This window comes from Rhinopithecus bieti, unplaced genomic scaffold (genome assembly GCF_001698545.2).
Source record: "Rhinopithecus bieti isolate Rb0 unplaced genomic scaffold, ASM169854v2 scaffold_39317, whole genome shotgun sequence".
NCBI classification, from domain to species: domain Eukaryota; kingdom Metazoa; phylum Chordata; class Mammalia; order Primates; family Cercopithecidae; genus Rhinopithecus; species Rhinopithecus bieti.
This window is the reverse complement of record NW_016816467.1, coordinates 360,355-386,154: the sequence shown is the minus strand read 5'-3', so window position 1 is coordinate 386,154 and position 25,800 is coordinate 360,355. Positions and strand designations below refer to the sequence as shown.

Sequence of the window (25,800 nt, the reverse complement as noted above, 5' to 3'; positions counted from 1 at the left end):
TTTTTTTTTGAGATGGAGTCTTGCTCCGTTGCCCAGGCTGGAGTACAGTGGTGTGATCTCGGCTCACTGCAACCTCTGCCTCCCAGGTTCAAGTGATTCTCCTGCCTCAGCCTCCCAAGTAGCTGGGATTACAGGTGTGTGCTGCCACACCCAGATAATTTTCTGTATTTTTAGTAGAGATGGGGTTTCATTGTGTTGGCCAGGCTGGTCTTGAACTCCCAACCTCAGGTGATCTGCTTGCCTCAGCCTCCCAAAGTTCTGGGATTACAGACGTGAGCCATTGCGCCCAGCCATTGCTTGACTTTCATTTAAAGAGTCTGTAACCCCAGGTTGGCTAAAGTAAATACATTTTTGGTAACTGGAATTGATTCTTGCTGGAGCAAAGATAAAGGAAGAATTAAAAATAAAAAATAAAAAGTCTTCAGCTAGCCTCCCAAGACATGGCATAGATTAAGAAGGGGAACGTATTCTCTCATAACTGAAGCCCCAACTCCAGCTCCATATGGCATTCTAATCATTATGAGCTGTTATAAAGGAATCATTAGAAATAAAAACCACCCAGCATTAGCCATCAAGAATCTCTTCTGTTTCCTTTCACAGCCTAGTCTTTTCACCAAATGGCTTAGGAGGCAGCCATAACTACCCCCTTTCTATACTCAATCATCCAGGCTCTTTCTCTTCGCTGCTGTATTTTCAAAACTTAACACATGGACACGTGCCTGACAAAAAGTAGAGACTCAGGCCAGGCATAGTGGCTCACGCATGTAGTCCCAGCACTTTGGGAGGCCAAGGAGGGTGGATCATTTGAGATCAGGAGATCAAGACCAGCCTGGTCAACATGGTGAAACCCTGTCTCTACTAAAAATACAAAACAATGAGCCGGGCGTGGTGGCACACACCTGTAATCTGAGCTACTGGGGAGACTGAGGCATGAGAATCACTTGAACCCAGGAGGCGGAGGATGCAGTGAGCCGAGATTACACCACTGCACTCCAGCCTGGGTGATAGAGTGAAATCCTATCTCAAACAAACAAACAAACAAAAAAAGTAGAGACTGAATTTAGTGTGGATGGGTAAACAAAATAGGGATCGTCATTACAGTCATAAATACACAACTAAGTGTTCGTTATTAAGTGGTTCACTGGTAGATATACCAGAAAAAAATAAAAAATTACTATGACAATGAATTTTAAAATTACCATTAAACTTGTGGAAACGTTTATATTTTACATGTAAAATAAGTGTGCTAAAATCACTTTGAGTGCCCTTATAAGAACGACAAATGAAGGGAAAGACTTTCCCCCACAGTATGGAGAAGGAGCAGCAAACATGTCACATAAATGTATACTGGATGCAGTGTATTGATACGGGTTTCTTTTCTTCTCTATTATTTTGTCTGCCCCCTAGTGGAGTGCTTATGAGCAGGGAAAATTTCAAAAAAGGCAAAATGTGGGAAAACAAACAAAAACACAACAACAATATAAAACACAAAGCACAAAGAGGTTACCTGTACTTTGAACTGCAAATCAGTCACTCAAAAACAGAAAGATTATTTATGAATTCCTATTAAACACTTTTGTCCTAGAAACAGAACTTTTGTTTCAACTTGGGTAGGTCAACTATTTCCTTGTGCACCTTTGGACTTTTGATCATTGCCTTTTAAGGAAAAGCTGACATCTTTGATTGCATCTAGGTAGTATATTGCTTTCTTAATATTTAAGAAGACAATTTACTGGCTGCTAGTTTCTAGATTGACATGGTCTGGCCACTTTTGGTTTTCAGATGTCCTAGACATGAATAACAAACAAAATCATTTCCATAAAGATAACTCTGAAAAATCTAAGATTTCATTTCCACAGTATTTCAAAATCAAAGAACAGGTAAAGTAAAAGACACATGGTTCAGTGATGGCAGACTGTGTGACTCCTACCAGAAAGCACACTCATCTAGACGGGGATCTTTCTGTCTAGAAAGGGTGTGGGTTTTGTCTGTCTCTCCTCTAAACCAGCTGCCCATTTTACTTAATTTTTTTTTCTTATAAAGATGAGATTTCCTCATGTTGCTTAGGTTGGTCTTGAACTCCTGAGCTCAAGCGATCCTCCTGCCTCAGCTTCCCAAAGTGCTGGGATTACAGATGTGAGTCACTGCACCCGGCCAGCTGCCCATTTTATACTAGAGTTTTGTACTAACATACACAGTTATTTAAATATAAAGATAACAGACACTACAACTAATTTATGTAAACAACCAATCAGATGGCCCCCCCACCCACCTACCCCCTACCATGATTAGTGACATAAATGTTCAAGACAGACAGCCAGGGTTACACAAATGACACACACTGAACAAAACATCAGAAAATCATCCCGAAAGGGAGATACAAGTAGTGGATATAGTTTCTGGCCTTAAATGATTCAGTGTTCTATTTCTTGATTTCTAGAGCAAACAGAATGCATAAGTCATGATTATTATAAACAAAATGATTTGTAGAGGCAATTCTACATTTTCTCTCATATTTAAGTACTTGAACATATAAAACTTACCCCTGCAACAGCAGAAATTCTGCTTCTAAAAACTGTGTAAAAATCAAATGAGAGAGCCACACAAAAAAATACTCTGAAATGAATAAAGGTACTAAAATAAGCAGAGTTTATTTTCTTAATTACCATTTTAACAGCCTTCACAAAAGTGCATTAGTATGGTAATTTTGGCAGGTTCTAAAAGCAGTGAGCTTCCAATGATTCATGACTACATCTTACATGTATATAGTATCAGCTTCAAACACCCTCACCAGCTTTTTCATGAAGGAAAGAGAGTAGCCTGAATCAGAGTAGATGAAGTATTCAAAGGTTTATTTTAATAAGCAAATGCTCAGGATAGAGGAACCCAGGACTTGAATGTGTCTGTTCTCAGACTGTTGTGAATGCTACGGAAGGTGGGAGGGATGAGGAATGAGCCTACATCCATCTTCCTCTGTTCATTTATCTTTTCCCTTTGGACAAAACCCTTCAGCCACAGAAAGCATCAAGGAAGACAGAATAACTCTTCTGCTTCTAAGTCCTTTTTCCTGTCTCTGCCATTGCTCGTATCTCTATTAGAAAGGCTCATCATCACTCGCCATCAGAGACCAAAATCAAAACCACTAAATGAATACCATCTCACACCAGTTAGAATGGCAATCGATTAAAGGTCAGAAACAAATAGGTGGTTGGAGAGGATGTGAGAAATAGGACACTTTACACGTGGTGAGGATTTAGTAAGACTATTCAGACCATTATGGAAAACAGTATGGGCAATTTCCTCAAGGATCTAGAACTAGATGTACCGATTATGAACATTTTTTTTTGGTTTTTTCCAGCCATCCCACTACTGGGTATATACCCAAAGGATTATAAATCATGCTGCTATAAAGACACATGCACACGTATGTTTATTGCGGCACTATTCACAATAGCAAAGCTTGGATCAACCCAAATGTCATCTGTGGACCAGATGGATGAGAGAAAAATGTGGCACATAATACCACCATGGAATACATGCCAGCCATAAAAAAGGATGAGGTTGCATCCTTTGTAGGTGTATCATTGTTGTGATTCAGTTGGAACTTCATCAGTTCTTTAGCAATCTATCTATATCTATAATAAAAACCAAACACGTCATGTTCTCACTCATAGTGGGAAATAACATATTTTGAGTATCATCTGTTTTGGTATCTCTGTGAAGTGTGTATATATATACACTTGGGCTATCTTGGGGGGTATGCAATTGGGAGTTATATATTGATTTATTTAAATGTTGAATTTTTTGATGTTTACCTGACGAGTTGATGGGTGCAGCACTACAATCATGGTCACAAGTATAGAACATTGTCAACAAGAACCTGCACGGTTATGCCGATGGTACCCTACAACTTAAAGTATAAAAAAAAAAAAAAAAAAGAACTCCAAAAAAAAGTTAAAATTAAAATAAAAATATTTTAAAAAGTGGACTAAAAAAAAAAAAAAAAAAAGAAAGGCAAGAAAAGTCAAATTTCATGCAGGGACCTCAGAAAGATATATTTTAATTATCAAGGTTCATATGTCAGGAGGAAGAAGGTGGGGGAATTTCACAGCTCTCTACACTTGGATATGGATGCTTGGGTTGATTTTTAGCCCTTGTCTGTTTTACTGCCAAAGTATAGAGGATAAAATAGCTCAAATAATTTGTTTTCTTAAAATTCCCTATTTTTAGATAATGACATCACCACTAAGTTTTAAATACACCAACATTATGATATAATTCTTAAAGTATGTTTATACATCTAATTTAATGTTTTGGAGTCTGTTCAAATTATTCATTAAAATGAGTAACAGGAAAAAAACAATGAAGCAGCAGCTGTTTCATCTGTACATCTGATTTGTAGCATGTAGTGTATTTATAGTTAAATAGAGCAAAATGGGCTACTCAAAAGAATTTTTCCCACTCCCAAATAATTAATTATATTGTAAAAATCACTGCAGTATCATTATTATAGAATTAAGTTTATACAAGCAGGACTAACCTTTTTGTGTGCTCTGAAATTAAATTACAGCATAAATCACAATGTGTAATCATATTTTTTGTTTGTTTTTTTGCTAGTTTTGGTAGCATTTTGTCTTTCCAATCAGACTATAAGCTACTTGAGGGCAGAGATCTTGTTTAAGTCACTACTAGTCCACCAAGCTCCTGTCACATTAGATGAAACAGTAGGTGCTAAAAGCAAATATTTACATTAAAATATTCCATCTCCTTGCAAGAGATTATCAAACTGTATAGAAGAGTTTATCAGGCAACATAATAACCCCACCCCAAGTTCTACCTACCTTCCCTGCTGGTTATTCTTGTCTTACCCCTCCCCACTTTACCTAACCCCCACTCAATCTCTGCCTTTCTCTGTGTTTGGGCAGAGGTGGGAGCATTTATTCCCTGTGCTTCCAGCAGTGCCTCCTTACATCCCTGACCACTGCACCCCTGGGTGGCCACTCTTCCACTGTCTCAGGGCTCAATGAGCCTGTGGACACAGTTTTTAAAATTAGTATTTATTATTTCTTCCTCTGTCCCTCAACCCCAAGAATGTAAACCACCCATAACACCATAAGTAGCCCATTCATTATAGTATGCATTTGAACTATCTGGGTTGAATCCAGTCTCTTATCAGGACACTGAAAGAGAAACCCCGCATTTCCAAATAATATGCTTATAGACTTATCTCTTTTAGATATTATTTACTGAAGTCCTGTCTTGACAGCTTACCCACCTCCTTTACCCCAATGTAGTGGCACCACACATTCCAGTCCCTCAACCAGAAGGACATTAAGCCACACGATCGAGCTGCTGTTTTTAATCAGTCTTAGAGTACATCTTCTAGCTCCTTGGAACAGTTTTCATCCTTTCCCCCCATCTTTCCTCATGCCCTTCCACTCCTAATTTCCATCTGCTATATCTATAGTTTACATTTTCAAGGTTCATAACATTTACAGTCTGTTCTGTAACCAGCTCAACTTTCTATTGTTTTTCACTCCAAGGGGTGAGTTAAAGAGCTTAAAACCAATAAACAGCATTTACAGTATCATGACCATGGATGAGTCTTTCCTTAAGGTCCCAAGTAGGACTAGGAGTACATTTGCTTCTCTCCTTGTCCAGGGTCAGTATCACTACCCCATGCCATTTGGCAGAGAATGCTCCTAGGGTCAAGTTTTAGTGGAGTCTCCTTTCTTCACCTCACCAACTACCTTTATCAGATCTTCAACTTCCCCAAGCTTCCCATTACACTTCCTGTTGTCACCATCCTCTCCTTTCCTGGGTCCCCTCTGCTGGAATCCTCCCCCCTCATCCACATGCCCTTCTCCTTCAACAGGAATGGGTGCTGCCAAGACTGGCACACAGATTTCATTCTGCAATTTCCTATGCTGCTCTCCCGGGGGTGGGGGGCAGTCCATCAATCTCGGCAAGCTGTGCCTTCTCCTTTCTTGACTTACTCCTCATTTTGTTACCCGCAAGTCTTTAGAAAGGGTATGTGGAGGGCATGCTTTAAAAGAGGGAGCACAGTATAATGGGTAATAACAGAGTTCTATAATTCACCTCATTTAAAAGAACGTGGTTTCAAAACTTCATATGTATTATAATGCCCTTTTATAATAGAATAAAGGGAACAACATTTTATGAGCTCTCACAAACATTTTAGGGAGAGTTACAATTAAAGGTCTTTAACTTCCAGTGTTATTTGCATCTAACAATCTTATCATTCACCATTTAAGCTGCAAAAATACGAATCCACGAAAACATGGATTTCATGTTCAAAGTCCCTTTTATGTACTCATCTGTGTATTTGTTAAATAGAATTCATTCAAATTTTAAAATATTCTTTTTACAAAAAGAAATCGAAAATGCCATCCAACTTGTATGTCTCTGGAAAGGATAGTTCATTAAAAAATAATGATTATATTCAACCTGTTCATTCATTCACTTATTCAAAAATATTTATTGAACACCTACATGTTCCACTGTTCTAGCCGCTGGAGGGATAGTGGTTCAAGAAACAAAATTCTGCCTACCTCGGCAAACTTAAATTTTAGTGGAGGAAGACAAAAACAAACAGGATTAATTTTAGAATTCTACAAATGCTAAAAATTAAAACTCAAGTTGATCTGAAAGTCCTAACCTTATCTAAACAATTCAAAAGACATGGGGAATTGTTCTAACACTCTCATAAGATGTGTTTAAGTAGACTAAGCCATGACTGTTCTTAACACGGTCCCTATGGGCAATGACAATGATCAAGCTCTTAGGATCAAATCCTGGGAGCTGTATAGGCTGGAAAGCCCAGCAATCCTGTCCTCTCAAACATCTCCATCAGCTAATAAGATGAGGTGATCAATGTGCAGCTTTACTGTGTAATCTTCAGGCAAAGCCATTACTTGAGTCCCCTGACATCATGAAATACCTATCCTAGAACACTCATCGCTCCAGTCCAATATCCATCAACAGAATAAACAACCTGAGTACAAAAGAAGGAAAAAGAAAGAATGAATTGCACTTCATTAAAAATTTTCCTGTTTTTTAACCATTGTCTACATTTTGGAAATAATTAAGTTTGTCCTTTCCCTACTTGAAAGAACAAGTAGAATAAAGAAGCATTAAACATGAAGAAACGTATTTAGGAACCCAACAAATGTTTGATGCTGACAATGATGATGATTAAACTAAGTGGCTAAGGGGGACAGAATTGCTTGACCTAAAAATAAAGATACAAAATATGATGCTTTTGTATACACATGATCAGTTTTCTGAGGGAACACAAGTTACATATAATGTATATTCAGTTAATACTACTTGATGATAAAAATTTATTTCTGCAATAGAAAATAAACAATTCAGGCTTTTCTTCAAATGGAAGCATTTAAATTGGACACACAGATTAACTGAGGTGGGTTCCCAAGGGAAGGAGGGATGTCAACACTGGACTTCCTTGAAAAACCTCCAGCTTCCCTTTTGATCTGAATCTTTCTCCTCTTCTGCTGACTACCTTCGTTTTTTTGTTTTGAGACGGAGTCTCACTCTGTCGCCCAAGCTGGATGGAGTGCAGTAGCATGATCTCGGCTCACTGCAACCTCCACCTCCTGGGAGGAGTGTTTCTCCTGCCTCAGCCTCCCGAGTAGCTGGGACTACAGGCGTGTACAATCACGCCCAGCTAATTTTTTTGTATTTTTAGTAGAGACAGGGTTTCACCGTGTTAGCCAGGATGGTCTCGATCTCCTGACCTCCTGATTCGCCTGCCTTGGCCTCCCAAAGTGCTGGGATTACAGGCGTGAGACACAGCGCCCAGCTGCTGACTACCTTTCTTATTCCTGTTTCCCCTTCCTTCTAACATTATCTTCCACATCTTTTATTTCCACTTTATTTCTTCTTCTGCTTGTCCTAAGTATATAAAAGGATTTTTGTGCTTGCCTTTTTTTAAGTGTCATTTAATTTAAAGAGCTTTGATTGTCCTTTTCTTAACTTAAAAAGCAGCTGTGGTTAAACTTTTTTATGTTTTCAAGCATTTTTTACATTTGACTATGGGCCTGTCTTTTCTTTTTTTGGTAAAGCAGGCAGCATTAAAAAGAAAATGACCCTCCACTCTTGATGCAGAAATCAGAAAAATGGTCTTTAATAATTTGGACATTCACCACTGGAAAGCAAACATTAGTTCAGATGATCTTTCAAGATTTTTTCCAATGCAATAACAATTATTAACATTTACTGAATACTCATTAAGTACCAGACATTGTTCTATGCACTTTATACATTAACTTAATCCTCATCACAGACCTATGAGGTAGGCTGTAATTTATTCTCATTTATAGATGAGAAAATGAGTCACAAAGACATTAAGTAACTTAACCAAGGTCATACTGGAAACAGTAAAGCCAGGATCTGAACCTAGTAGTCTGGCCTCTCCCAGAGCCAGTGCCCTTAACCACTTAACACTATACTATTTATCTATGACAGGGGACAGCAAATCTTTTTGTGAAGGGCCAGGGCATAAATATTTTAGTCTTTGTAGGCTACACATGCTTTCTGTCTCGTACTCTTCTTCTTCTTCTTTTTTTTTTTTTTTTTAAAAAAAAAAACCCTTTGTAAATGTGAAGAACCTTCTTAAACAGTATCAGGCCCACAGTCCATAGTTTGCTACCCGTGGACTACGATTTTATCATTTCATATGAGCCAGTCTGGTATTTTTCATGTAGACAAATTCGGACAGAAGCAAAACTGAAAGATTCCATGTAAGCAGGCTTACAGCCCACAGTCCACAAATGCCCAAGAACTACCAGTTGTGCGTAGTCACTGAAATAGTAAAGAAAATGCAAAATTCAAAATCAAAGAACTGCAAGTACTTTGTGGACATACACATGGAAATATAGCCCATAGATATGAAAAAGGTACAGCTATCACTAATGGAAAGTAAAAATCTCAGTAAGCTTTAACAACCTAGCATTTCAGAAGTAAAAAACTTCACCTATTCATCTTCTTTACAGATGGAGAGCGATATACAATAGGAGTTGGGCCCAGGCTACTACTATAATCTGCTCAAACTGAGGTATAGTAACAGCATCTGTATACCACACAAATGCATTCTTCTTCAGAGTCCCTCATAAATACAAATTCGTTGTTGCATTGTCAAAATATTCATTATCTTCAGTGTCAGAAACTAGAGAGTAGGTTATCAACTATTAACTTAGGACTCCTGAGGAATTCAGAAATCATAAAAACATTAATGTCATCAACCCATATTCTTTCTGATCATCTGGCAAGATCCTACTCTTAACATGTCACCACCACCACTTACCACCGTCTTAAGATTTCCAAACTTCTGAAGTAAGTTTTGGTGAGTTTCATGTATCTTACCACAATCTAATTGCCTTTTAAAAATCAAAAGCTCTGTTTCAACAATGCAGCAATCATTTTGATGAACGCTATCAGAAAGTAGAAATTTAAGCGTTATATTGGCCTTTAACTCTACCACATCAAATACTTCAATTTACAAATCCCCTCTCTCAGAAAGAGTACCTTAGAAAAAAGCATTTTGACAGAATTTGGTTCAAATTATATACTGTTAATTATTTTACCATTTTGTGGGGTAAAATAAAACTGGGGAAATAGACTCACTTCTACTTTCTTCCCTATTAAACTTGGGACCATCTGTTTAAAATAACTGCAGCTATTTTCGGTAGTTAGGCAATGAACTACTTATAAAAACAAAAACAGATGCCTCCTCTTTAAGATCACTCCGTTATCAAACATCTGAGCATTACTTGCACACAAAAGCATGTAGTGTATGTTATTTGTCAAGAATAAAATTGCAGATTTTAAAAAATATCATGTGGCAGCTCAGGACATTATTTCATTTCTTATAACTGTTTTGGCAGTTGCTAAAACACAAGAATAAAGTAATGTAAGGAGGTAATTCATATATGTATTTAAAATATCTGTTTTAACACTAGGTCTCTGACTCACAACTTGGCTGTCCTTAAGAATTTGGGCATTTCTTCTGTTGAGAAAAGTTGCTTAATAGTTAATTTTTACCTGAAGTGCTTTCTTCTGAATGCAGAAATTCATGTATTTTACCTTTGTTTTTTTCTTTGGCAACAGTGACAAATTAGATAATCTCCATGAATATCTATGTAGTTTTCCTCTTTACATGAGACAAAGTTTATCTTTTAAAAAGAAAAGCCAAGATGAATGTTTTACCTGTGCAACTGCCCCCACCCGCAGCACCTTCTCTGTGCTTCTCTGTGCCCCTTTGCCTTTTTCTGCACTTTGAAATAACTACCTTGCTCCCAAGAAAAAGTTTCTTCAGAAGCCAGTGTACTTTGTCCTTGCCAGGTCAGATAAGGGGTTAAATTTATTTAACTTTAGCAAGCCTTTCTTGTTGCCCAGATGGCTGGCTGAGAGGAAGGAAGAGCATACAGCGAATTAGCATTCACTCCTTTTAACACTCCTTTCCCATCCCTTCTACTGCTTATTATCCACTCTTTCTTTTCTTCCTCAAGGTTTACCTTGATTTGTAGTTCAATACTTAAAGGGCTCCCTTCCAAAAAATAATAACACTTATGAGAGATATGTGGTATGTAGCACAGACTGTGTTACAGAAGCTCTCCGATTCCTCTTCCCCTAGAACAAAGACATTTAGACCATTACTTGAAATGTTATTCTGAATAAATAAATAAATAATGGTTGCATTTATTAAACACCATGGGGCAGACCATTACCTGCTCACCCAAATCTGTTCTTCTGTTCTTCCACAATGAATGAATTGTAACTGAGCACATGGTCATCCAGGTAGAAATTACACTACTCAGTCTCTCTGGCAGCCAGATGTGGGCGGCCATGTGACTTAATTCTCCCCAATGCAAAGTACATGGCAAGGATGCATGGCTTTTCTAGGTCTGAGCATAAAGACAATGGGAATGCTACCTCCACACTTCTTCTTGTCCCCTCAAGCTGGGACACAGACCTACCGACCATCTATCTTTGACTATGTAGATGAACCCTGAGATGTAGGAAGCAGGGAGCAACAAGATGGAAGAAATCTGGGTCCCTGAATTTCTGCAAAGAACATGATTCTTTGCAAGCCTGGAATACTTACCCTTTTATATGAGCAATATTAAAAAAGATGAATGCTTCTTAATTCACTGTATTTTGGGGGCTCTTTGGCCCAGCAGCATAGGCTTAATCATAACTGGCATAAACACTATTATGTAGCACTGTTCTGGGTGTTTTACATGAATTATCTAATCAATGAGTCTTTGAGGAAAGTACTGTTACTATTCCCAGTTTCCAGGTGAAGAAATAAAGATTTGGAGGGTTGAGAGAAAAGAGTAGTGAGGTTGGTAAAGTAATCAACTGCAGGTCTCTATGATGCAAAGTCAAAAACCTAAACACTACACTAGTGTGCTTCCTTAGAAAAAAAAAAACCTACTTATTACTTCACAAATTATCTCACTCTAATTGAGATTTTTCTTCTGTGATATCTCTTATACACCCAGAGCAGAAATATTATGAGCTCAAAATTAAGATATAAATTATATTTGGTTTGCCCACAAACACCCTTAATCTTATTATTAGCTGAACACCTAAGTTCGTGTTAAACTCCAAAACTTTGAAAGAAATCAGACTGCAGGCCAATGAGAAACAGCTTAGTGGATGAAACTTTTTACTCTACTTCTAAAATTCTATTCTGTTGCACACAAGGCCTAGATCTGTACCTCAAACCAGCACTGTGAAATATTAGATTATTAATTCCAAATGAACTTACTTTGGCTGTGTCTAATATTATGTTTATTATGAAAGAGCCCGTAAAACACTGTTACACAACACTGGGGTTTTTCTTTTAGTAATATGAGGACACACACCTTCACTCCTCCCGAACTTTTAAAGCTAAATCCAGGAGAGGTGCCAGTAAGGCAAGTATTGAAGGGGGCTGGCAGAGTCAAGGGAGGAAGGGGACTGGAAGACAAGCTTCTTTTATCTTTACATCTTTAAAAAATCATTTTGCTTAAGAATCTTTTCATCTTCCAAAAAACTCTTATAATTAAGTGCCAGATTCCACTTATTTATTCATTCAACAAATATGTACTGAGCACTTACTGTTTGATGAGTACGCTGCTAGACACTGGATATGGAATATTAAATAAAAGTAGAGTTAGGAGAGGGAGGTGAAGCAGTAATGTTCACACAAAGGTCATAGTTTTTATCTTAAGCTTGAGTAAAAATTGCAGAATAAATTGTCTTATGCTTTAATAACTTCAAAATGCATAAACCACAAGAAAAGAGACCCCTGCACTTTCCCTCCTCATCTCTTAGACATCTCTAGGTCAGAGGGGGCTGGAAGCACTACTATATTTTATGCTACAAGCGCCTGCTATTGAACTCACAGGTTCAACCCCCGACCACGTTGCCTGCTTAATATCTTTCCTAACAATCCTTTCAATTTTTCTAAATACACATTTGAAATTTATGCTCATCCATCTGCTTCCCAACATTGCCACCAATCTCACTAGGTTTTAATGAAAAGGAGATGAGTGAATGACATAAATCCTTTTCCAGCGTAAGCAAGTATTAGATCATATATACTGGTCTCCTCATTCTATGCTTGGGTAAAAAGACAGAGGAAGGAAAAGGATTAGATTGGTACTCCATAAGCTAAATCATTCCTATAAAAATAAAAGCTCTTCTTACATTTGATTACCAACTGAGGAAAGATGAAGCTGTGAAAATACCACCTTCTGTGAGTAGAATGTGAGTGATTTTAGATGGATCTTTGTGCAGTCAGGTGTGTCCCTGGCAGGCTGGTGTAGAAAATGCTCCAATCCTTCTCTGCAGAGTGGACTGGGCAGTTTTCCTGCAGGTGGCCCAGCTCTTGCACTCACAGGGGGTTCTGCCCACATGTTCCTCCTTATGCCTCGCAAAAGCTCTGATTTCTGGCTCAGCCTTGGCTTTTCAAGGAACTGTTTAAAACTTCTAAATATGAATGTATTTAAATACTGCTTCAGGTCTGAAGAAAACAGTTAAATATATATATACATATACTTTTTTTTTTTGCTAACAGCTACCTAAAAATTGGTGTTTTTAAGATCTTAAGTGGTACTTATTTTCAACACAGTTATTAGAACCCTAGGCCGGGCACAGTGGCTCATGTCCGTAATCCTAGAACTTTGGGAGGCGGAGGTGGGTGGATCACCTGAGATCGGGAGTTCGAGACCAGCCTGGCCAACATGGTGAAGCCCCATCTCTATTAAAAATATAAAATTGGCTGGGGTGGTGAGGCACGTCTGTAATCCCAGCTACTTGGGAAGCTGAGGCAGGAGAATTGCTTGAACCCGGGAGGTGGAGGTTACAGTGAGGAGAGAGTGCTCCACTGCTCTCTGGCCTGGGCGACAGAGCGAGACTCTGTCTCACACACACACAAAAAAATCTATTTGCATTTGCACTTGAATTCCTCCAGGTGTTAAGTTACATTTTTAGTGAAACACACTAAATTGTAGGTAGCACTGTTTGTAGACAGCATCATTGCAACACTGATCAACAAAATAGCCACTAGGTACCTATTAGATGAAACTGATCAGTCAGAACTGGACCTGGCCTCAGATTCTGTCTCTGCAAGATTAGAAACATATATGGAATAACTATAATCCCACACAGAAAGCAGTAAGCACCTCGGGAGTTATATATAGTGCTTGGTATAATTTAAAATGGGGGCATTCAAAAAGGGAGCACTTATCCTTAGGTTGTAAGGGTAGGGGGTAGGGGCTGGGGAGGGAAATACAGATGTTGAGAGGTGCCAAAATGAAGTCAGAAACCCCCTGTGCCCAGCAATGAACGTTCCACCACGTGCTAAGCCACAGTCCCAAATCCCCAAAGCCTTTGGACAGAAGCAAGGAGACAACAGCAAATACATGGTGATGGCAAAGTACAGCGCAGGCACAAGGTGTTTCTGTTGGGCTGGAATCTATAGCGTGTGTAAGATTGTGAAGGAAGACAGGATAGGATCAAGATCAGGATCAAGGAGTGGGAGGACCTTAGGGGCTTGGCTTTATTGAGTAGGTAATGGGGACTCCTTGGAAGTTCTTTAGATGGGACTAATGTAAGAGCCACACTTAGAGGAGGTGACTGTGGAGAAGGATGAATGTCCAGGCAGGGAGACCAGTAAGAAGTCAATGGGAGGAAAGAGTCTGACCTACCAGAGTGGCACTGCTGATAAGCAAGAATCGAATGCAAGACACAGCAGTGAGCTGCAGGAAGAGGGAAAAGTCCAGGAGTTAGGATGCTCCACTTTAAAGATGGAAGCTCACGTCAGTAAGCAGCCTTCTGTGCCTTCTTCCCTTCACCTCCACCAGGCTACTTCATGCCTGGCTCCTCAAATCTGTCCCTGAACCTTACTTCTTCAACAATCACTTGCCAGGCATGGTGGCTCATGCCTATTATCCCAGCGCTTTGGGAGGCCAAGGCAGGTGGATCACCTGAGGCTGGGAGTTCGAGACCAGCCTGACCAACATGGAGAAACCCCGTTTCTACTAAAAATACAAAATTAGCCAGGCATGGTGGTGCATGCCTGTAATCCCAGCAACTCGGGAGGCTGAGGCAGGAGAACTGCTTGAACCCAGGAGGCAGAGGTTGTTGTGAGCCAAGATAGCATCATTGCACTCCAGTCTGGGCAAAAAGAGTGAAACTCTGTCTTAAACAAACAACAACAACAACAAAAACAAAACCACCTGCATACCAAGTCACTGCCCCATGGGCCACTAGTATGCCTAAGTACAAAGTTCTAACTACGTTTCCAAGGTAGTGATTCACTCTTCTTACTATTCCCTTTACTGTGGCAGAGACTACCAGTTGCTCCTCGCATATTCATTTCCCCGTTGTCTATAGTAGACGTCAACAGAAAAATATTCTGTAAAGGGCAATATAATAAATACTTTAGGTTTTGCAGGCCATATGATCTCTGTAGCAACTACATGTTGTGTATTACTAATCTGAAAACCCAAAGTCTTCTAAAATCTGACACTTTTTGGGCACTGACACAACACTACAAGTGAGAATTCATATACCTGACCACGCATGACAGGTTGCAGTCAAAACACAATCAAAATTTGTTTCATGTACAAAATTTTGTAATTTAAAATATTGTATAAAATTGGGCCAGGAGCAGTGACTAATGCCTGTAAACCCAGCATTTTGGGAAGTTGAGGTGGATGGATTGCTTGAGCCCAGAAGTTTGAAACTAGCCTGGGCAACATAGCAAGACCTCATCCCTATAAAAAATCAAAAAATTAGCTGGGCATGGTGGTGCATGCCTTTAGTCCTAGCTACTGGGAGGCTGAAGTGGGAGAATCGCTTGAGCTCAAGAGGTCAAAGCTGCAGTAAACCATGATCACACTACTATCACTCCAGCCTAGGTGACAGAATAAGACTCTGTCTCAAAAATAAAAAATATTATTTATACAAAATTGCTTCAGGCTATGCATATGGTGTACTTAAAACATAAATTTCATATTAGACTTCACTCTCATCCCCAAGATATCACATTATGTATTCACAAATATTCCAAAAGTCCAAAAAAATCTGAAATCAGAAATACTTCTGGTCCCATGCATTTTGGATACTCAACTCTTCCACTGTCATGTGAAAGCAGGTAATTTATACACAAATGGGCACACCTGTGTTCCAATACACTTTTATTTTTATTTATTTATCACTCTGTTACCCAGGCTGGAGTACAGTGGTGCGATCATGGCTCACTGCAGCCTTGACCTCCTGGGCTAAATTGATCCTCCCACCTCAGTCTCCCAAGTAGCCAGGATGACAGGTGCACACAGCCACGCCTGGCTAATTTTTTTTTTTAATTTTTTGTATAAACAGGGTTTCACCATGTTGCTCTGGCTTGTCTTGAACTCCTGGGCTCAAGCTATTCTCCTGCCTTGACCTCCCAAAGTGCTGGGATTACAGGCATGAGCTACCATAACCGGCCAATACACTTTTATTTACAAACTATAGTTAATTTGTAAATAATTTGTGGCTGGCTGACTTGGCACTCAGACCACTGTTTGCTGATCTTGTTCTATAGTAACAGAAGCTCTAGCAGGGTGTCTTCTAGCTAATAATTGTATTTCCCAGCCTCCCTTGGAGCTCGCTGTGGTCATGTTCTGGCCAATAGGATGTAAATGAAAATGATCTGTACAACTTGTAGATCATCTCCTTTCCCTCGGGCTGAAATAAGAACATGATGAGGCATCTTTGACTGTGAAGATGAGGGCAACTCTCTCAAGATGGCGGAGAAACAAGAGGAAGGAATTTTTCTATTGAGGTACCATGCTAGTCCTGAATCAGTATGGATCCCTTGAGCTCTTCTGAGAGGAGGAAAGCACCAACAACCTCTTAACTTGTTTAAGTCACTGTATTTTGGGCATCTTTTCACAATGATTTGCATATTGGAGTTAAGGTCAGTACATGAGGCTGTCATTAATTCAGAAAAGAAAACACTGTTCCAGGGCTGCAGAACCCCAGTGATCAATCATAAGCCTACACAGCAAGGTCAGATGACTTGGTACCGATCTACTATTTTCACAGGAACTAATTAATATCTAGTGAGGAACTAATAACTGTGCCACATACTTATATAAAATACAAGCTCTCACTTATGTTTAAAGAATTGTGATTATTTTTACAGAGGAGATTCAGAGAGATTAGGAAGTACGTCCGAAGTGATAATATACTACTCCTAAGTAGCTATGCTGATATATAAACTCAGGACACAGGACTCTCAAACATGTTCATTTCCCCAAATCAAACCCCTTGGGTCAAGGACAAGCCACTGGTGTTATTACGAGTCAATGGCTCTGTGACTGCAGGTTTCCATTTTTAAACTGCAAACTGCCACTAAGAGCCACTGACTAATGGCTCCCATTGGTTTAATTACTACTCCCCCTTAAAAGCCAAGTAAACCAAAATGACACAAAGTTAAGTGACTTAGCCAGATTCCTTTGAAAGACTTCAAGGATGCCAAAATGTGGATTTCATCAGACAGCCCCACTAGCTGCCAACTCAGTCCCAGCTACTGCCATCACCTCCTCCATCACTGCCCATTAGAAGTTAACTGCCTGGATACTTGGTACACCACACTGAACAGAGCCTGCAAAAACTTTTTTGTAGCTGCAAAATACACCAGCAGAAGGGAAGAGTTCTCCCCTCTCCAGGAAAGGGTGAGCAATCACCCTAACATGTGCTGCTGCCCTAGTCTGTCGGGTGTAGCATTTGTCTCTGTTGGGAGCTTGGCATCCATCATGAGGACCATCTGGTTCCATTTCCCTGACAGCCACAGCCTTTCCTGTCCTATCAAGGAAAGTCAAGTTCACCCCGAAATTACAGCACAGCCAATAGCACCAACTTACCATGGCAAACGAACCCAAAATTTAGTTACAAAAAACTTGAATCTTACTTCAAATTTAAAGGAAAGAAATGTTTCAAAATTATTTCACTTATTTTAGTGGGATAAAAGTTGATGTTTTGAAAACTTCACAAACAACTAATTAAAAATTAATTATTATAACTAGTTATTGCTATGCCAAGGATTACACAGTTGAAGAAAATGTTTTGTTATAGAAATGCAGTAAAGAATAAACAAGCCTATCTTGAATAAAGCACAAAGTTAGCATGTTCTCAATTTCCCTTTTAAGCCAATTATTTCTATAATTTAGAAGGAAGACCTTATCACCAAAGTGGACTTTTGAATTTCACATATATTTATATATATATATATATGTTTTGTTGTTGTTGTTGTTGTTGGAGACAAGGTCTTGCTCTGTCACCCAGGTTGGAGTGCAGTGGTACGATCATAACTCACTGCACCCTCAAACTCCTGGGCTCAACTTCTACCTCAGCCTCCGAAGTAGCTAGGACTATGACAGTGTTACCATGCCTGGGTAGTTTTTTCACTTTTTTGTAAAACAAGTCATACAAGGTTGACCAAGCTGGTCTCGAACTTCTGGCCTCAAGTGATCCTCCTACCTTGGCCCCCAAAAGTATCAGAATTACAGGTGTGAGCTATTGTGCCAGGGCTATTTAGCATACCTTGAACTTTTTCCAGAGCCAAATTATAATGGGTACAAAACTATGCAGACATTTAAAAGAAATATTTTTCAAAAATATTTTGGGATGTGGAAAATGTGCTCACATATATTGTTATGTTAAAAAAGCAGGTTTCAAAACAGTTTATAGTCATTCTTACAAATGAATAACTATATATAGCTATATAAATATGTATAGAAAAATGAGTCTGGAAGTAAATACCTCAACATTTTAACAGCAGTTTTCTCTGAGCAGTAGAGTTACAAGTAATTTTCTTTTCTTACACTTCTCAGAATTTTCAAAATCTTCTATAACAAATGATAAAAGTATACATTTTTTAAGGACCTAAGTATAAAGAACATGACATTTAAGGCACAGCTTCCTCCTTTCATTGGGTTCTATAAGAGGACGAAGAATGTGGTTTTGGAAACAGTGCAAGTTATTCTGTGTCCAAATCATATATATAAATCTCAGAAACACACATTTTAAACTGCACATTAAGTCTCAGTGATCTGATGGTGGCCATTTCAGAAAGATCAGAGGGGTCCCATAACATATTGAAATACAGAGCCTCTGGGGAGTGGGCCCAAACTCATTAAAACACACAGCTATTATCTACATTTTATCTCCCCTAAATTGACTTAAAAATGGAGAGGACAGTGTGTGTAGCACTCAAATATCTGTGACATATCATTAGGGAAGAAGAATATTTCTAGGAATTCTTATTCATAATTAGTACTTTCAAACTGAGAAAGCAGCAGAAAACAACTGTTAAATTAAAAAGAAGTGCACGCATGTCACAATTTAGCAATAGCCAAAGTCAACTAGCAATCAGTTTCTATTTCACAATAGCAGTTACAAAAACCATAAAAATCCTCACGATTAGGGAACAGAGTCAGAATAAAGTTTAAACCTGGAGAATGTTACTTTCTCTGCACTCTCACCCATCATAAACCATAACAGGGTCTGAGGCCACATACTTACTTGCAGACATTGAAAAAGAAAAAAAAACTTAACTGCTCAAGCTAAAAAATCAGTGTCCCAAGTTTCACACTATTGGTCATATGATCCTCCAACTGTTAGTTCTCAGACTATCTTCCTCTGACAGTCTCTTCTTTCTTTAAAGACAACAGATCAACAAAATAACCTAAACTAACCAAGCTCTTTCATTTTTTGAATGATGGAACCTCCTAACAGAGCAAACAGGACTTTGAAGGTAGTATTTCAGGAAAAAGAGAAGGTAGGGAGTTTCAGGAAAATGTCTGATAAAATTCCATTCCTTTTCCAAAATAACAAAAGCATAGTTTCCCCAAGTCCCAAATACAAAAGCAAAGCAGAAAATAAAAGCATGTTCTTTTACACTATTCCTGGGGAAACACATTTTCACTTGCTATTTCAATGAATACTTTCTCCACAGTATTATTTCATTTCCACAGGAAAAAAATACGTAAACTGAGTAATTCCTAAATGTTTCAGAATATATCTGTAATACCTAAAGAAATATACAGCTTCACTGAGGAATTCTCCCTGTCTTAAATAAATATTTAGTTAACTGAAGAAGAGATGTTTCAACAATGAAATAACAATGAAGAAAGTGCATAACAAAACAGCATTCGTCTGTCTAACCAAAGAATAAGCAAAATGACAGCCCGGCAGCATAAAGGTTGTAGAGTAAAAGAAAAAATGCTACCAAGATACTGAATAAGATTCTGATCTATTAGAATAAAAATGATGAAGAAAGCAAACACACCTTTCATGTGAGCGGCCTAAAAAAGGCAGCTTCTCTGTACCTTTGACTTCCAACATCCTGTTCATGACTAGAGTCTAGGAAAGTAATATATGACCTCAGTAATGCTGGCCTGGCCTGCACCCAACTCAGTGACTTCAACTGCTCCACATCAATAACAAAAGCCATACAGAGCTGACGTGCAGGGAGGGTGGAAGAGATGGAAGACTCCAGGGCAGGCTTCTAAAAGCAAAGCCATCTTCTGTTAAAGAAACTGGCCAAGTACTATTCAGAAACAAGAGCTTCCTCAAGTGGACATATCGGTTGTCTTTATAATGCCTATAGCTATTCCACTCAGTTTTAAAAAACAATCTTCACCAAACTCTAAGAACAAAATGCTCCCCCTATAACAGACTGGAGCAAAACACCACCTCCCAGGGACTTTATATCAATTAAGGTACTTGATCTCCAACAACCCAATTAGGTAAATGCCATTAGTCTCAGTTTACAGATAAGGAAACTGACCTAAAAGTAGCAGACATTTCAAGAGCACAGTTAGCAGACCCGAACACAGGCTCTTGGGCTACAGAGGCCAAGGGCTGAACCACTATACCCAGTGATACGGTGCTGAATCTTTCTAGTGCTTACATCCTGTCTGCCTAACACCTTAAAGAGGCTGCAGACACAGCAACTCCCAGGGCTACAGTCTTGTTGCTGTCACATGTTCCCTGGATTTGAAGGGAAGGGCAAAAGCTAACTTGCACTGAGTACCTACTGTGTGCTAGCCCTTTCAGGAAAGACAAATTCCCTAGTGATAAAAGCATTATCATCATTATTCCTATATTACAGAGGAAAACTAGATTCTGAAGGTTTCAGTAACTTGCTTAATGCAAGGGAGAGGTAGCGCTGGCATTTGAACTAAATCTGTTCGTACGTGGCTTATGTTCCTCCCACTACAGAAAGTGTCCTACCTCCTCAGTTACAGGCTGATCCCCTAAATGGGTGACTTCTCCCACAGCCAGAGATGATCTCCCATATTTTAACCAGTCATTTTACATGTGAATGCTATTTGAACTACTGGGAAGAACGTGGAGAGGGAGGAAAGACAGGTCAGTAAAATTCCAATACAACAGCAAAAAATCTTTCAACCTACAGAAAATCCCCACAATTAGTTAACGAAAAGCATATCTGGCATACACTCAGCACTGCTGCAGAGAACCATCAACTGTAAATACACGTAACTATTTCTTTCTGGTGTATATAAACTAAACATCTGCAAATCATATTACATTTTCAATGCACTAGAGGAATTCACTACTGAAAAGAATTCTGTCGGCTGGGAGTGGTGGCTCAAGCCTGTAATCCCAACACTTTGGGAGGGCAAGGAAAGAGGATCACTTGAGGCCAGGAGTTGACCAGCCTGGGCAACACAGTGAGACTCTGTCTATTAACAAAGAAAAGAAAACTGTGGTTAAATTCCTTTGTAGGGTCCAAAGTTCTTTTATAATAAACAATCCTCTAATTTACTTTCTAAGTCTCTGAATTTTCCAAAGCAATTATATTTTATTTTAGGCAGAACTATGGGAATATGTAATAATCCAAATTATTTTACATAAGCTTGGGATGTAGGTCTGCCTTAAAATTGAAGAAATGAATCATTATATATGTCCAAACTTTCTCTAGCCTGTGGTTACATGAATTGCTAAGTTGCCTGTCATAACAGCATATAAAGTAATTTGATTTTATAGCTTGGCTAAGAGTATCTTGAAATAAAAAGAGCACTAGAGATTCAAAATCTGATAAGTAAAACAAAGATAGTACCATGAGTCTTTTGTACACAGAATGTAAAAATAAGAGGGTTTCAAGATTCAATATTTTCATTTTATGAATAAAAAAACCGAGGCCCAAGATTTAAATGATCTCTTAGACTCAACTAGGGTCCATGTTAGAAATTCAATGGAAAAAACAAAATTAGAATCTAGGATGCTAACACCTAATTCAAGGTTTGGTCCAGAATGGACCCTCTCTGATGATCTAATACTGTATTGTAAGCCCCAAAAGAGCAGAAACTGTTGTCATATTGCTGGTTCTCTCCAAGCTCCTACAAATTACCTTGCTTAATACATATTCCTGGCCAGGCACAGTGGCTCACATCTGTAATCCTAGCACTTTGAGAGGCCAAGGCAGGATAGCTTGAGCCCAGGAGTTCAAGGCCAGCCTGGGCAACATGGCAAAATCCTGTCTCTAAAAGACAAAAAATTAGCCGGGCACTGTGGTGTGCACATGTAGTGCCAGCTACTCAGGAGGCTGAGGTGGGAAGATCACTTGAGCCCAGGAGGTCGAGGCTGCAGTGAGTGGAAATCACTGCAGTCTAGCCTGGGTGACAGAGCAAGACCCTGTCTCAATCAGTCACATTGATCAGCCAGTCAATCTAATTCTCCCTGTGGTGGGAGAAGGGAATCAGAGGTGGCTGATATTGTAGGCTACGTCCTATTTCATTTCTAGGCTTTATAGTTTGTTAGATCCTAGGGTCTCAGCACATAGTTATGCAAAATCAGTGTTAACAGTACCCAGGGAACAGAGCATGGCAAAACCCAGATGCATCATCTTAAGGATATCCTTAAGGACTCAGGATTGGAAGGCAGGAGACACCTGCAAATCAGTTAACCTATCCAGCTTAAGATTTCTCTGCTCCAGAATGAATAAACTGTATTTTTTGTATCTCTAAGTCCTCTTCCAACATTAAATGTTATTGCTGTGCCTGTTTCCTGAATTTTATACATTTGACACAAACATTAATGCTTTAATAAACCCTTTTCAACTTGCCTCTTTGTTTACTGAATTATATGCACAGCTCTGTTACATACATAACTCTGAATTGTGGTCCCCAGCAATCCCTACCCCAACCTCAATGAATGAGGCTTTGGTCTGCAATGGCCACTGAGTCCCCTTTTTTTTATAACACAATTTTTACCAGAAAAGTTCCTCGGGTTTGGGGGATTTGGCCCCTATCACTTCTAGTTCCTGGCATCAGGGCCTAAGGCTAGACCAGTGACATCAAAAATACTGTTGGGAGGCCCTGGTCTCTCCAGAGAGGCTGCCTCTGTTTGGTCTCTAGTGAGGCCTTGAGCAAATGAAAGCTGCTCAGACTACTGGGAGATACAAAGGGTCAGCTGCAGGGTCTGGCAGTGGGGAGCTGGTCCCAGGCCAGAGGTACAAGGTCAGAGAGAGGCCAGGGCTTGGAGTATTAGCTCTGTTGTATAACCTGAAACTTGAGAAGGTGGTTAAGAAAGAGATACTCAGACAAGGAAAAAACAAGAGAGGTTTAGAGACTAGAAAAACGAGAGAGAGAGAGAGAGAGAGAGAGAGAGAGAGAGAGAGACTGACTTTGGAAGTTCCAATAGGCTGTATCAAAAAAGCAAATGTTTGTATTATCCATGTGAGTCAAAATAACATGCATTTATTATATTTGTGAGCGAAAAGGACCTGACTAATTGTTGTTAAGCATAAAGATTTTTATTACTAATGTACAAGTGTCAAGAAAAAGAAAGGCCAGGACACAGGATTTTCATAATTAAGAAAAGAACCAGAACATATATTGTATATTTGCATAGGACTTTACAGTTTGCAAACCACCTTCACACAAATTCTGCTCTGATCCACACAACTACCCCCATGACATTAAAAGAAACAGGCTTGTGAGCATGATTTACTTGTCCAAGATGTCCAAACTGCTACACATCTACACATCTACACATCTACAAGATGCCCAAACTGCTACACACCTGCTACATCTTTAGGTCTGCTGGGAGTTCTTCTACCACACCACTAAGTCTCTTTAAAACTACTTTTCCTCAGAAGCAACCCTTTCAGAGAAACAAAATTTATCCTTATTCATTTTTACAATTTTTCAATTTTATTTCATTCCTAGTATTGAAAGTTGCTGTAGGTTTAGTATCATTAAATAGTGTTTTTATATGCTATATATCATTGCCCCCTGTACGGCAAAGCGTGTGAGTATACGATGAGTTAAATAATCTTTGAGGGCTAATCTGGAAACTTTGCCACCACATGTACTATACTATTGTTTCTATGGGACGTTCTGTACCAAGTTCCATTCAACAGACCTAAAAGAGGTTGTTTAAAACACACGAACGTGGCTAAAAATAATCACCACTGCAAACCAGAAATTTCTTGGATTTCACTTCTCTTTTTTATTTCATTTAAACATATACAGGCACACACAGCCTGTTTTCACTGAGCAGCACATATGGCATAAAAAGCTAAGTATTTCAGTATAACAGAAGAAATTTCATAAAACTCCCACATTATGATGGTGGATTACATAAAGAAGTGGGAAAGTCCCCTCTTTCCCCAAACTGTGCCAAGACATCTGACATGCTCTTATCTGCCAGGACTATACAGTTATTCAACTTAGTATCCATTTTTTAAGATAAATTAGCATAATAACATAATGATCCAAAAAAGTTCAAAAAAACTTCTTGCCAGAATAATTAACTTCCTGAGGTCCTCCAAAATATCTGTTTTAAGAAAAATGTCTCCCTGCCAAGGGATTTCAAATACTAAAAGCAGAGTGGCAGGTTTTCAGTTATAAATTTCAACAAATCACCAACCATACATGGTTGAAAGTTTTTTCAATGAGAATCAAGGTGTCAAATTTAAGTTTAAACCCTCTCCCCCCCACCCCAACAAAAGTCAGCTTCCAAAAGGAACTAATCAAAGGATTGTTGCAACCACTACGTCTATTAAAAGAAACAGGTGACTAGAACAACATTAGGATCAGTTCAATTAACAAGTTCTTCTGATGCTTTTTATAGTACTTGGCTTATTAAAAATGGATTCATCCACAACTTTTCGGAAACATTTTTGTTGTGTAAATTCAGATGTGACTGTATTGAGCTTAAACCAAAGCAAACAAAACAAGAAGAAGAAAATAAAAACAAAAAACACCAGACTAAATCTAAATATTATTCTGGAAAAAATGCATCAGTTAGCTTCTACTCTACCTCAAAGAGCAGGTATGGTGAGGCCTGGTGGCTCGAGATCCTGCCATTTTCTCCTGTGCCCTCAACTCACAAGTCTTTCCAGTAGAATATTTGAAAAGACAGACTAAGAATGATAGGGATCACAATAAAAGCAGCTTACATGCATGAGAAACTCTGAATTGCCTAATTTCAGTCCCAATGCGTCTCAGTCTGCAGATCCTCTATAATTTTTGATGAAGTACAACATAAACCTGTTTAAAGCTGTTTACAATCAAAAGGTACAAAGTGTGAGAACCAAATTCTCTTGGTTATTGAGATGAGTCTTAAAATAACCACGAGAGCTAATATTTAATTTGGTGTTCTTACCTTTATGTGAGAATTCTTAGTAAGACACAAAATGCCCTTATAAAACATAATAAGCTATAGAGGAAATATTAATATCTCGGCTATTTCTCCAGTACCATGATGGCTATTTTTCAGGTTTAGAAAACAAGTCATTTTTTGGAAAAGACAAATTATCATTACTTTAAATACTCTTCTCTATATCTCTTTTTTGATGCATGTACTTAAAAATAGCCTCAGCTGAAGCCCAGAGAGCTACACAGGGCTGTACCAGCAATCCAGCCACATTCCAGTGAGTTCTTTTAATCTGAAAATGTTCAACATACACCTTGAATTATTTTTTAGTGGTGCTGAACATTAGTTTTTCTGTGTTTTTCTCCCTGACCTATTTCTGTAAGCTTATGCTTTCTTATTCTGAGTAACTTGAAAGTAGACACATGTTCATGATCTGTAAGCAAACTTAAAACAAATAACCCTACAGGCCCCAAACAGTATTAGCTCATATACTTGTATTTTTTTCTTTTTAATATTCACTCCTTCCCTTAGGTTATAGTTCTGCAGGTATAAAGCATAGGTATAAAGGGGGGGTTGGGGGCTGGGGGT

The 25,800-nt window shown here is 38.8% G+C and overlaps 1 protein-coding gene and 1 long non-coding RNA gene across 2 annotated transcripts in view; both read right to left on the bottom strand.

Annotated features, from left to right (window-relative positions):
- The window catches only part of GAB1 (GRB2 associated binding protein 1), a 136,351-nt gene that overhangs the window by 71,980 nt on the left and 38,571 nt on the right, over positions 1–25,800 (bottom strand). The window lies entirely within an intron of this gene.
- LOC108517110 (uncharacterized) lies at positions 6,116–19,957 on the bottom strand. The gene is made up of 3 exons (XR_001882004.1): positions 19,874–19,957; positions 10,249–10,445; positions 6,116–7,015 (listed from the first exon to the last, which is right to left on the bottom strand). It is a non-coding gene; the product is annotated as an uncharacterized LOC108517110 (long non-coding RNA).